Raw genomic sequence first — 13,401 nt, 5'->3', positions numbered from 1 at the left:
CAGCAGCCCTCCCTGGTCGTCCTCTCACGAAGTCCACCCTTTAGGAGGAAGAGAAACCTGGGAAATGAGAGGAGGGTCCAACCCTGCCATCCAGCCCCCTGCAGCCTTGATGGAGCCTCAGCCACACCCCGAGATCCAGGGGAGGGTTTCCTGAGGCCTCTCCTTCCACTGCTGCTTCATACCACCCTGTCCCAAAGCTGAGGGAAGAGGCGGGGACATGGGGGAGAAGAAGGGCGCACTCTGAGCTCCATGCTACATGCCAGGCTTTACTGAACCCTGAGGCCCAAGATCTCCTAACTGGGAAGGGGCAAACCTTGGGTGGAGACCAAGATTTATGTGAATCCAAAGTCCCTCTGGGGAATGGGCATGAGTGGATGTTCCCAAAGGCGTTGGGCCGGGCACTGTCATCGGTGTGAATCTGTCCCTCATCCTCATTGCGTAAGAAAGTCTTTTCCAGCATGGAGCTCCCTCCCCTGGCCTGAACTAAAAGAAGATTCCCCAGAACACTGTCCCCTGCAGCCATCTGCTGGAGACGGCCCTTTCCCCTACACACACAGGCCCCCCAAGAGGCACTGGGACTCTCCTTCTCACCCACCCCCCTTCTAAACCCTCACCTTGCAAAAGCCCCTCCCCCGTTGAATCTCAGCCCCTATGCTTTGCCCTCCAGACCTCTCCTCTCCGGCTCTGGAGGCCAGTCCCTAATATCACGAAGGACATTCACACCTAGTTATGACCCCCTCCTCCACTCAGACTCAGCCTCACACTCCCATGGTTTGTCACCCCTGCACTCATCGTCACCTAATATTCCCCGACTCTGCGACCTTCCAGTCTCTCCCTGACCACCACCTCTTCCCTACCTTTCCACCTCTCTCGTCACCTCCAGCCCAGCACACTTGCTCTCCACCTTCATAGGGTCAAAGAGCAAAACAGTAGCACAACCTCAGGAATGGATTTCCGTGCAAATGCAAGACCTCCACCCACTAGAGCTTCCAGTCATCAAGGATGGTGAGGAGGGTTATGGGTGTGGCTTTGCTGTAAGACTTGAGACTGAAGCCCACCTCTACGATTTAGGACACCCCTGACTTTGGACACTTCCCGAGCCTCATTTTCCTCTTCCATTAAATAGGACACTAACGGCATCTGCCTCGTGAGAGCCTTGAAAAAAATGAATGAAAAAGAAAGGCACCCAGAGAACTTGGCTCTTTGCACTAAAAATAGGTTTGTTGTTATTTCTGTTATGAAGTAGTTGCACCAGCAGTGATGCTTGTCTTTGGTCAGCTTTCTCTCTCCCGTGTCCCTCAAAGGGTATTCAAGACCCTCATTGCTGTCCCCCCACCACCCTCCCTGCAACGTCCCACCCGTGGGCTCCAAAGAGACCTCACCTCCTGCCTCCCCAGGGAGAAAAGCAAGGTGGTCCCCTGTGAGATTCCCTTCCTCTTTCTGCCTTCACCCATCGCACTTAGAGATGCGTCAGTGGCCTTGCACACCTTCTTCACCTGCACCCTCTGCTGGGTGGACGAGGCGCCTCTACCCTCATAAGGCCCATATTTGCTCCAAGCTTCCCACCAAAGTGTGGGGAAGGAAGGGGAGGAAGACAATGAACCTGAGTTCTTCGAAGCTGGCGACACGGTGCCAAGCCTTTCCTGGGTGTTTTCTAGCTTAATCTCATCTAATCCTTTCAATGATCCAAGGGGGATATGGTTATGATCTCCAACTTCTAGATGAAGAAACCAAGTTGACTGCTACACAGAGATTGGTTTTGATGTTTTGTAGCAAAGTGACTTAAACGTAATTTTACCCTGAGCTTCTCACCGCAGGTCTAGGGGCATCAGGAGTCGGGTGGTGGTTCAGCGATCAGGCCCCTGCCAGCACGGCTGCTCTCCCTCTGAACTCATCCGTCTCCAAGCCCAGGATGCCACCCATCTCTGACCACCACCTTTCTTTTCCCATGGCCCTCGCTGGCCACACCCACCCGGGGACCTTGTCACCAGCTGCAGGAAGACAGGGACGGGGTCTCACTGACCAGGTGTCGTTCCCACCAAAGCCGACAAACAGTGACAGTGCCAAAACGCGACGTCAGCACGAGCCAGCGCCCGTGGTCCTGCCAGAGCCCCAGGCACCAGCCTTAAGAGAATGACGGGGGAGGGCAGGTTCTATACTGAGGTAGAGTCTTCTGGAACTTCTAGTTCTGTGAGCTCATTTCTAGAACCATCTCTCACCCACTGAGCTTTCACCAGCCCCCCTGAGCCCCTCCATTTCAGAGCCTTGGTGACACATGAGGCGTGTCTAAGCACAACTTCCCTTGCCCACCTCTACACAAATGCCCGTGTGCACAATACCTTCAAGGATGACCCTTCCCTCCCCACGGACCCCTCAGGTGATTACCCAGGAGGTCGCCTGGGCCCTCTGCCTTCGCAGGCCCCTGTCTCTCCATCAAACCCCTCTCACTGGCAGGAAGCTCCTCTCGAATGCTGAGCTGCACGCCACCCCCTTTCTCCATCTGGATGATGACTGTTCAGTGTGGACCAGCCTGGAACATGGAGGATGTTGTCGACCCTAAAGCTTGAAAGACCCAGAAGTGACATGGAAAGGCACGTGACCACTAGTCTATGCCCCTCAGGGTCCCTGCTGGGCAGCTGTGGTGCAGCAGCTACAGCCTGGCCTGGAGCCCGGCCGCCCTGGGCGGGAACGCAGGCGCAGCTGACTGCCAGCTCGGTGGCCCAGGCAGAGTGACCTAACCCCCTAGGTCCCTCAGGCCCCCAGTAGGAATAACAGTTCCTGAAACACCTTCACAGATGCTTAGTCCTTAAAGTCACGTGTGAGTCCTCAGAGTGTGCAGTACCTAAGCACACTGACCTCTAAGAGCAGAGCCTGGCCATGAACATGTGGGGTTGCACCACGTGCACCCTCCTGCCTGGGCCCGCCCCGGGCTGACCAGGTTAGAGCTGAGGGTGCCCAGCGCGTCACAGCTGATTTTCTTTCTTTCCTTTTGAAAGCATTTCACTGTGGTTCAAACACTTACCATGAGATGTGTCCTCAGCAAATGCTTAAGTGTACAAGCAGCACCACTGACAATAGGCACAGTGTGGTACCGCAGGTCTCTAACAGCTCATTCATCCTGCTTCCCTGGGACTTTATGCCCGTGGATTAGGAATGCCCCATGTCCCCACGACTCTGCCCTTTGAGTCTCTGAACTTGCCCATTTGGATGCCCCATGTAAGTGAAGTCATGCAGTATTTGTCTTCCTCTCAATGGCTTATTTCCCTTACCACAATGCCATCCATGTTGTCTCATATTGCAGAATTGCCTTCTTTTTTTACGCTGAATAGTATATCATTGTGTGTATAAAACGTAGAGCTTCTTTATGCATTTCTCTGTCCATGCACATTAGATTGTTTCCACCTGTTGGCTATTGGGAATAACGCTGCCGTAACCATGGGAGTGCAGATATCTCTTCCTGATCCTGGTGTCAGTTCTTTTGGATAAGTACCCAGAAGCGGCATCGCTGGTTCAGGTGGTCGTGCTCTTTTTGGTGGTTTGAGGAACCTCTGCTCACCTTTCCACAGCGGCTGCACCGTTTTGCATTCCCACCAGCAGCATGCAGGAGTCCAATGTCTCCACATCTTGCCAACACTTGTTGTCTTTTGGGATATGTATATATTTATAAAACAGGCTCCCTGACAGGAGTGAGGGTATGTCACTGTACTTTTCATTTGCATTTCCCTGATGGTTGGTGATGCTAAGCATTTTCCCCACACATCTGTTGATTATTGCATGTCTTTTTCGGGAAAATGTCTACTCGGCATCAATATTTCTTAAAAGCTTCCAGGTGACCCCAGGGTGCAGCTAGGTTTGATCCTTTTCAGGGAAGAGCTCTGGACTTGAGTCAGAGCAACCTTAGTTCAATGCCTTGCTCTGCCTTGACAGGCTCTTTCGTCTGGACGAGTTAACCTCCACTTTCTCATCCATATCATGGGGTTGAGACCCTGCCCTGCCCACGGCAGCCATGGTACCTCATCTCCCAAGCCTTGTTTGGTCCCCTATAAGATGGGAATAATCCTCCTTCACCATCTCCATGCATAAAAATGCTGACCACTTAGATCAGCCCATTTCGCTCTTGCTTTTATCGTTTGGCCCTTGGCAGTGATTCTGTCTGGTTGAGTTTTGGAGTTTTTACTGCATCGGCCTGCTTTTACCATTTTATTGTTTCTTTTTATTGAGTAATCTTTCAGCTTATTTTATTTTACTGCCTGTTTTGTTATTTCCCACCTGACTTTCGCTTTTACACAGGGATTAGGAAACAGCAGCTCAAAAGGAACAGTTAAGAGGGCAGCCGAAGCCCCAGCTGGGGAGAAGCGGGCCTCTATTTCTCCGCTGAGCTCTGCAGGAGTCTTTCCCGTTTCCCCAAAGGCAGCTCGGATTCTGGGCCGTATCTTAGCAGAGATCCTCGCCTGACTCCCTTCAGGGTCAAGTTCTGCAGCTGCTTCCCTTACATTCCTGGTTCTCAGTCCTGGCAGCACTTTAAAAAAAAAAGAAAGTGCATATGCCTGGGACCCTCCCTTGGCCAATGACATCAAAATCTCTGAGGCTGGGGTGTAGGCATCAGCATTTTTTAACACTTCCCCATGATTCCAAAGTGCTACCAGGACTGAGAACCACTGTCCTAACCGAACTTTGGACAGTCCCCTGATGTGTGACACTGTTTAACAGCCGTGTCTCAGGTGCTATTACATATGTCAAACACACCCTTTCTGCTGCAACCCTCTGCCTAGGCTCCAGCCCTCCTCAGAGCATCATGGAAGCTTGACTTCGTCCCTAGACTGATTGGGTGGGTTAGGGATCCCCACGTCCTTGCAGAGCACCCATGCCCATGAGCAATCTCGACATCTATCACACTATGTCAGTGGTTCCCTTGTCACCCCACCAGACTAGGATATGGCTGATGTGTCCCTCATGTCTGTTTTCCCATTGTCAAGAACATTTAAAAGAAAAGATCAAAAAATGCATGTAAAGAAATAAAGAAATGAATGAGCATCGCCTCGGCAGTGAGTGGGTTCAGAAGATCCTTAGCCCAGAGCACTCCATCAGGAGGGTGCTGACTCTGGTCCCAAAGAGGGTGCCAGGCTCCCAGGGGGCGTGAAAACACGAGCCCGTCCCTGGCAGCAGGGGGAGACAGCCCGGAGCCCTGGGAGACCTGCGCCCTGATCTGCTCCCAACTCAGTCCACAGAAGACAAAAGGAGCTCTTCCGGACCGTGGTGTCCCTGCTCTTGTCATCATCGATCGCAGGACGTGGCTGTGATTGCAGGGCATGTTATCAGGAGGCCTGAGCCAGGCCAGGTCGCTAACTGTACACTCAGTACTCTGACAACTGCACATTCTTTTAAGTTTTGCGTCTCCTTCCTTCTCCTGTCTTCCTCCTTGTGATGGTTAATTTTATGTGTCATCCTGACTGGGCCACAGGCTGCCCAGATATTTGGCCAAACACTACTCTGGATATTTGTGATGGTGCATCTGGATGACCATTATCTTAACTGAAATGTTTTTGACATACAATAAGCTAATCTGGTATATTTATTTATTGTAATGTGATTGTCATCACAGGTTAGAGCAGCACCTGTGTCATGTGACATGATTCTTTTCAGTGGTTGAAAAAATTAAGTTGTAGTCATTTAGCAAGTTTGACAGTTATAATACAATATGGGTGTCTACATCCACTATGCTGTACATTAGGTCAGATTAACATTTAAATCAACAGATTGAGTAAAGCTGATTACCCTCTCTAGTGTAGGTGGTCTTCATCCAATCAATTAAAGGTCTGAATAGGACAAAAAAAGGCTGATCCTCCTAAAAATAAGGGAATTCTTCCTGCCTGACCAGGTTCAAACTGAGACATCGGTGCATGTAAATAAATTATGAAACCTCTGAAGCCCTGGGCTTGAGGTTTCTTAGCCAAGGGTCAGAAAGGGGTTCTGCTCCATGGGGCATTGCCTGGAGTGCAGGGTGGGCTGGGTACCTCGGAGGGCCCTGGCCATGAAGTGATCACAGGGAGACCACCCTCCCTGGCCCTGGGCCTGGCGATGCTGCCAGAGCACCTTCTCAGGCCTCCCTGGACGTGAAACTCCTCGAAGTCCCGGTTCAGCCTCTTGCTGGCGCCTTACCCCAGACAGGTCTCTCCTCTCTACAGCTCACATTTTCCTCTGCAAAATGAGGAGGGCGGAAGTTAAATCGACATCCTATTCCATCAATTCTAAGCCACACATTTAACATCACTGAAATTGAGACGGGTTTTACAGCGGATGGCCTCTCATCATTAATGGGCAGAATATTTCTTTTTCTCAGTGGTGTGCAAAATAATGGTGCATCTTACAAAGGTTAGCATCTGGTGAACGGTATCACAGAATGGTAAAATATGGTAAGATCTCTGGTCCCTCCCTTCTCAAGCAGTCTAAAAATTCCATGATTCTATGATTCTGTGGCCTTCATTCCAGATTGTCTTTACCTTTGTAGTGTGTCCTCATTAAGCCTGATGGACAGGCACCAATTTCTCTCATTTTCTTGCCATTCAGTGTTATCAACAGACCAAAAGCATGAGCAAGGCCAACACAGAAACACCAGCTGGTCAGAAATGCAGAGCCTCAGACCTCGTCCTATACCCACTGAATCAGAACCTGCATTTCAACAGGATTCCCCAATAATTGTAGGCACGTTAAAGTTTGAAAAGTGCTCTAAGTTCACACACGCCCTCCACCAAAGACACATACCCAACACACACACACACACAAATCTGATTGCCAGGAACACTTAGCTAGAGCCTCACTGTAAGAAAGAACGTGCGTGGGGCTCCACTTCATTTTGTGCTTGCAGATGCTGTGAGGAGAGGTTGGTTTGGAGTCTGAAGGAGGAGGGAGGACCCAGAGGGGAGAGAGGCACAGCTGTTCCTTTAAGCGCCAGAGGTGGGGCAGGTGCATAATGGCAGCTGCAGCCACACCCTCGCAGGTGCAGAACTGGGGCTGGGGTTGGGCCTGGACAAGCACCACAGCGTGTCCCCGCTTCCCCTCACTGACCATGTGACCCCTGCTCTGCGCCCTCCTTCCTGGGCCCCACCCTGGACCCTCCTTGACCAGAGCACCCATCACTTCACTGTGTCTGTGACACCCAGTCCTGTCTTGGACTGTTGTCTCTGCCCCTAGACCTCAACTTTATGTCTGTATTTCCCATTTTCCTTGCATTCTTCTTATTTCAGCTGGGTCCACCACCCACCCATCCATCCATCCATCCATCCATCCATCCATCCATTAATTTGACAAATAAATGCTCACTGAGCGTCTTTACAGCCTGGGACACGTGGGCCTACCTATGGGGAGTTCAGAGTCTGGTGAAGCTGGCCAAACAAATCTCAGCCCCTAATGCCTTGTGCTGCGTGCTGGGAGGGGGTAAGCAGGGGGTGCTATGGGAGCCCAGAGGACGATCCACACTCAAACTAGGGGTCAGGGGAGGCTGCCCGGAGGCGTGGTTGTCTAAACCGGTAAAAGCATGAGCTGGGGGAAGGCATTCCAACATCACAAAGAGCCTAAGAAAAGGCACAAAACCAAGAGCCAGCCTGTGAGTAATTCACATCACAGACCACAAACCCAGATCAGGAAGTGGAGAGAGAAGGGGCTGGGAGGCCGGCAGGGCGGGATGAAGCAGGGCCGGGCAGGCCAGCTTAAGAATTCAGACTTTAACCCTGGGAGTTGGCTCCTCCCCAGCTGCTGTTAGGTTGCCAGGCAACAAATACTTAATGAGAACCTGCAGGGTGCCCTGCACCAGGGGAAGTTGGTCATAAAGGACCACCAGGCAGGCTCTGTTCCCAAAGACGCTGAGGCCTTTGGGACGGGAAGGAAGACACCAGGTCATAGGAAGATGAAGGGTGGCCCCGGGCTGCGTGCACTGATAAGCACCTGATGGTGAGCAGCCTCATAAACCTGGACTGAATTCTCACTGTTCTGAGCTTGGTAGACCTGTGTGTGTATTAATATCTCCATTGCACATGACTGTCCTGCAGGGTTGAGAGAGTGACAAGCCAGCTGGACACCAGGCCATGACATCACCTCCCTGGGAGGGAGGGTAAGAGAGCCCTGACCCAGGGGCTGACATGTGGAGGGGAGGGAACTTGCCCACGGCCACATGGCCAATGGTGGCAGAGCCCCCTGAGCCTGCTAATGGCGTGGCAGGAAGTGTGCTGAGAACTCCGCCTGCCCACCCCTCACGCACCCTGATGTCCGAAGTCAGAGGGTCTGCGCAGCAAGTTGCAGCCCTGCCAACGGCCTTTCCTCCCCTGTGGAAAATAATGACACACCCATGTCTCCTCAGGGTCTGTGACATCCCACCCCAACTTTGGATCTGAGTGCTCGTTTATCATCCAAGTGACTGAAGCACACGTATAGAGTGGCGTTTGCTTGATAAATGAAGCACCGGGACACCTAAGACGGCACATTTGCTAAACCTGCGCCATAAGCTTTTCTGTAATGATAAATTCTCTCTGGCGTCCGGCGAAGCTGAAAGCCACCAGCACCCCGGAGGTCAGTCTTCTGAAGAATTGTGGCTCACACACAGCTCAGGAAAAACTCTTTCTTGTTGCTTTTTCTCCCATGACTGTGCCGTGTTAGCGGTAAAATCAGACAATCCTGGATGGAGGAAGCTGGAAAAGCCCTGAGAGATCATCTGGGACTAGCCTTGCCAAGCAAGCTCCTGATTGCGCTTAGGGAGAAACGGAGGCCCCGGGAGGGAAGGTCGCCTTGGGAACTGGCTTGGCTGCGACAGAGCTGGTTTAGTCTGTTGGTCCCAGCTGCGTGCCAGCCCTGGGCAAGAGAAATCAGTCCTCCACCCCCTGCTCCCAAAATCCTTGAAGGCTAGAAGGAGGCAGGCATGTCAGCCAATTACCACAAGAAGGTGTTGCAGGTGCTGGGATAAAACGTTGCCCTGGACGCCAGGGACAAAGACGGGAGAAATGGATGCAGAAGGCCTCCTGGCAGAGGATCACCAGCTGAGCCTTAGACGCTGGGTAGGCGGTTTTGGGCTGAGAAACAGGAAGGACCTTCAGGCAGGGAGGCGGACGAGCGCGTGTGGAAAGGCGAGGGCAGCCTGATGGTTCGGGGCAAGATGAGAGGAGAGGCAGGAAGGCAGACCATCGAGGGTCTTCTGAAGAAAAGGAGCTTGGGTTTTATTCAAGGGGAGATGGTGATGTGATCTGAGTCTGCGTTTCAGCAAGACCAGGTGGGGAGTCAGGTTGGAGGAGGGTACGTGGGAATCAGAGACTGTTGTAACAGGAGGGAGCCGATGACAGTGTCAACTTGTTGAGAAGAGAGGATACTTGCACTGACTTGGGGAGATGGAGTCTGACGTGTTCACTTATCCAGTGGAAGTAACGGGAGTGGGAGGAGGGGTCAAGGTCCTTTTATCAAACGACCACGTTCCTCCCTCCAGCCCCCAACAGGAACATTTTACCAGGTGTAGAAATTAAGAACCCATATAGCCAATGTCCTTCAAGTTATAAGTGAATGTCCACACAGCAGCTATCAGAGGTGAGTTACAGCACACTGTCTAATCTGTAGAGGCTACCCTACCAACTCAGAATAAACTGTCACCTGGGGTTTCCTTTGAATGTTTGATTCCAGTTAAGGAAAGCATTGCCTGTTGTAGGCAAGAGAGACTAACTGCCAAAACAATCAACCCTTACATCTGGGTGGTTTGTCACAATAAAAGTTGATTCGTCACTCATGTCCCAGGCCAGTGCAACGGGCAGGGGGCTCTGCTCCACGCCGTCATTCAGGGATCCAGGTTTCTCCCATCTTGGGGCTCTGTCCTCTAGGACATCTACTCTTGACCATTTCAACCACATCACTTCTCCCCACATCTCATTGCTGAGAACTAGTCACATGCCCCATGTAGAGGCCAAGGGGGCTGGGGCAAGGAGCCAGCCCAGGAGGATGAGAACTCCAGGACTGGCGCACACGTGGTCTGGGCCATGCTGCCCGAATTCATCCGTATGGTGGATTCACAGGTTAGCACACAGCGTCTTCTTATTGGAGATACTCTGGACGCTCACTGGAGTTCCGCGGGCAGTATTTGTCCAGCCCTCCCTGAGCCAAAGACCTCAAGCAGGCAAGGGAGCCTCATACTCGGGAGGTCACTGAGCACAAGTCGTGCCCTGCATCCTACGCCCTCAGCCCTCCCCCTGCCTGCCCCCCACCAGCGCGAGGAGCTTTCTGCCCTCACGTGTTCTTCCTAATAGATGGTGGCTCCCTTCCACTCCCACAGGAGACAGAGGCTCTAAGACAGTTGTCAAGAATTACTGCAGCGCAGAGAAAGGACTGAGAGAATGAGAGCGATTCATCAAGAAGACTTATAAGCCGATCGGGCAACTCGTGATCAGAGCTGTTTAGCTACCCAAAGGGCTAACAGGATAAATTACAGCCAGAAGAATTAACCATTATAACCTTGGCACCTTATACTGTGAAGGCTCATTCTGATCACTTGCCACCAGGCTTTTAAAGTTTAGGGGGAAGCATTTGAGGGTGCCTGACTCTGCATTTACATCTTGCTTTGAACAACTGAAGGATGGGTTCCCGGGAAGAGGGTGAGATAGATATTAATCAATGAAATCTTTTTCTTGGGTTACTCTTCCAGACCTTTTTTTTTTTTTTTTTTTTTTTGGCCAATCCTATTTGATTGCTAGCAGGTAATTGGTCTTTGGGATGACTTCCCGCAATGTGGGCTGTGCTCTTTCTCTCCCCGACTAACATCATTGTCAAGTATCTAATGATTTGTAAACAGGCCTGGTGTTGTGCACATGTAACTGCCATTAAAGGACACTGACTCAGCTCTTGGTGCAAATCAGGGATCTTTAAAGTATTAAAATAACCCTCTGCTCTGACTTGAGTTTGGGTGAGTTTTGCAGACTGGACTTTCTTAAGGTGAACAAAATTTTCTGGACTCTTTTGCCACTGGCAAAGGACTGGATCTCCACTATAATGAACACCTGCTATGGTGTCATAAGAACTATATGCAAGCAGCCTCCACCCTTGGGGAAGGGAGCCTCAGCCCTCTGATCCTAGAGACATAGCCATACCCAGGAAACCTCCTAGTCTGATGGGAAGAGCACAGCTCTGTTCTCATTGGAGTCCCAATTTGATGGGAGAGACAGAGCCCTGCCCTAGAGAATGCTAATCCGATGAGAGTGGCAAAGCTTTGTCTAGACAGAGTCCCCACTCCAATAAGAGAGATAGGTGGCTTCTTTCTTTGCAGATGAAAAGCTGCAACTAGGAACCATTGCCATGCTCAGGACAGATTTATGACCACAGAACTCCGCAGGCAGCCACTGTGCTGAAGCTACCCAAGCTTTGCAGCCCCCGTCAAGAATGAAGGCTTCCTTTGCCAGCAACAGTGTTTTCTGGCTCTGCCTGGTGGTCTGGCACAGTCCCAGGGGAGCCCCACTCACTGGGGGCAGCCCTGGCTGGGTGTAACAGCCAGTCCAGCATGGTTTTAATAATGCTTATCTCACAGAGTTGCTAACTAAGCTTTAATGTCCCGCACAGGAAGTGGTGGGTCTCACACAAGACAGGCTTGGGGAATTCAGCAAAAGTTTTGCTGCCAGGATCAGGTCCTCTGTGGGTCCAAACATGCCATGTGAAGTGACACCCACCTTAAACAAACCCAGATGGGTCTCCAACCCCTTGGGAGAAGGAAACTTGTGTTCAATGTGGCAGCTACTCCTCATATATTATTAGCTTACTTCCTGTCATCCTATCAATAACCTTGAGATAACTGTTGTTGTCACCATTATTGAGAGGAAAACAATGAAGATACAAGCAGTTAGGTAATTTACCTGAAAAGCTGGGATTCAAATCCTGGACTAATTCTAAAGCTCTCGCTTTTTCCACTGCACCATGATGCCTCTTGGACATACTCAAAAAATATCCTGGAGTTGGGGGCAGTGGGAGGGAAGCTGCTCAGACACTAGGCATATAGCAGTCCTTCAGAACATGCTCTGGGGACCCAAGTAGCTAAAGGGAAAATTGAGTGTGCAGTCTGTGGGTTCTGATATAATAAAAATAAGCCAGTGATCCTTAAGCATCAGGACTCATAAGAATTACCGGGGAGTCTTATTTAAAACCCAGGTCACTGGACTTTACCACCAAAGAGTGTAGCTCTGGGCCGGGCCTAGGGAATGCGTTTTATCGACATTCCAGGCAGCCCTGATGCAGCTGGCCCCTGGAAGACATTTGGAGAAACAGCAAATAACTTTTTCCTATGCACGTGTGGTATCCTTTATAAACACATGCACTTTCATAATCTTGTAAGACTCTTGCTACCACCCGGCCGGTAGGCAGGACAAGACCTACGAGTCCCATTTCACACACAGGAGAATGGAGTCTATAAAGCAATGTGAGCGCATGAGAACGGAGCAGGTAGTGTAAGGCCACAGCCCGCACTCTTGCGTCCCTGCCTCCAAGTTGTCCCTTGTTCGAGCGTGCTGTCTTATCTCTGGGGAGTCATGGGAGGGCAGGCGGTGTCCTCATAGCCCACAGTCCCTGGTCCATGTGGCACCCTTTATGCGCTGGCCCAGCACCCCTGCATCCAGGTCCCTCCGTCCCAGGCAGGCAGTGAGTGTCTTGGTCGTTAATCACCTTTTCAAAAGTTTGTCTTATTTTCTTAATTTATGTAACAAAAATAGTGATTTCCATATTTTAAAAATAAGGACTGTTTTTAATGATATATGTCATTGTAGGAAATTTGGAAAAATAAAGTCCTTGCAGCCAACAGCCAAGGTCAACGTTTGATGGATTTCTTTTCTCTCTGCCTGCGTTCTGACATGCCCACCGTGTTTTCACTTAATGCGCTAAAGAATTCTGCATTTCAAGATTTAAAAATCAGAATTCTCCTTTAAAGCATCTCTCCTCTGCAGCAGGCTGCCTGCAAACCCCAGGGACCTCCGGGCCTGGAGGGTGGGCCTGGCCCATTAGGCTACCTGTCCCTGGGGAGGCAGAGGCCTGAGGATGAAGGGGAAGGGGCCCTGGGCACACCAGGTGTCCTGTCACTGGGCTGGTAATGGCGGCTCTGGTACCCACCTGGGGTCACATTTGTGTGGCCTGTAAGGTGAGTTGCCCCAGCTCTGGCCTCTGTGTCAACACGTTATGTACATTATTCATTTAATCCCCGCAGAATAGCATCACCCAGGCACAAACTGAGGTCCATCCTCCCTGATGTGACCATGACACGCCTTGCCCTTTGCCAGCCCGCCGCTGCGTCCTCCCGTCCTGACACAGTGTTGACACTTCTTGGCATGGGCTCTTTTGGCTCCTGGGTCCCTCTCTGGGACTCCAGGGGATGTCCCTGCCCACCTGGGAGGCCACCTGAGC

Source organism: Pteronotus mesoamericanus, unplaced genomic scaffold (genome assembly GCF_021234165.1).
Source record: "Pteronotus mesoamericanus isolate MK-2021 breed Mesoamerican mustached bat unplaced genomic scaffold, CSHL_Meso_final contig_246, whole genome shotgun sequence".
NCBI lineage: Eukaryota > Metazoa > Chordata > Mammalia > Chiroptera > Mormoopidae > Pteronotus > Pteronotus mesoamericanus.
Note: the sequence above shows the minus strand (reverse complement) of the source record.